Here is a 1,135-nt window from a genome sequence, read left to right as displayed (position 1 = left end):
TCCCTATCCTTTTGATGCACTTTATTCATATCTCTTCAAAGTTCCCCTGAAATCAATACTGTCCAGTTTATGTTATTGGTACTTTGCAATTGCAAATATTAAGGAGTGAAATTGCAATCCAAGTCACTCACAGAATGCTCTAATATACTGCATAATTTGCCAACAAATAAATTAGTCTTGCTTCACAATGTTAGGCTGTATACAGTGCAGGCTGTTTTTGTTACAAAAAGCTTCAGTGAAATCAATGGCACACACATCATATTAGCTCAGACTCAGCTTTTTAGGTACATGAAGCTTAGAGTCATGTGCATTCTGATTTGGAGAAACTAGAATGTAATCCTCCCTGCTTTAAATAATTTTCCTTTGGAAAATTAGTCTTAGAAACAGAAAACAGGTAGCTGGTTTCCACTATGCCAGATCAGACTAAGAGAGTATCTGGCCATTTGCGTCTGTGGGAACCCAATAATCCTTTTCCCTTCATGTCTGGTTAACTTTGGACCTATCCTGGATAAAATCCTGAGTCTGGCACTGTATATAATGTAAGGAGGTGTTGTAGGGGGGAGGAAATAGGAAGGTGGTAGAAGGGGCTAAAGGGGGAGGGTCCAAAGAAGATTTTGTTTTCGAGGAAGGAATGGTAGTTTAGTCCACTTCAAAAATACCAAGGTTACTTCTAGGTCACTGCAATGTACCGCCCAATACCAAAATACAAAGCAAAAATGAAGCATGCCATTAAAGAAGCTGCCATGGTACGGCCATTATTAATACTGTCCACAAAATAATGCTTTTGGTTTTTTAGAAACCTTGTACCTATTCTGTATATTTACCCAAAATTATTGACTATGCCTCTGCAGAATGGTACATATGTGAGTCCTGATGGAGTCAATGCTTCTAGTGCTTTACTACACATATATTCAAAGTCAGACAATGCAGACATCAAACTGAAAAGAGCTAGCAATGTTTCCTGTAGCCCCAGCATCACTGGGTGCATCTACACATGCAATTAATTCAAAGCAATAAACTCTGGAGCAGTTTGAGCCAGAGTAAACTACTCCCGGGCACAGTGTCTATAAGTGTGTTTAATTGCAGTTAATTACCCCACCGTAAGATAGCACTGTCCCCAGTAGCACTATCTTAC

Source organism: Alligator sinensis, unplaced genomic scaffold, assembly GCF_000455745.1.
Source record: "Alligator sinensis unplaced genomic scaffold, ASM45574v1 scaffold383_1, whole genome shotgun sequence".
NCBI classification, from domain to species: domain Eukaryota; kingdom Metazoa; phylum Chordata; order Crocodylia; family Alligatoridae; genus Alligator; species Alligator sinensis.
The sequence above is the reverse complement of the archived record's forward strand: the minus strand, read 5'-3'. Positions refer to the sequence as shown.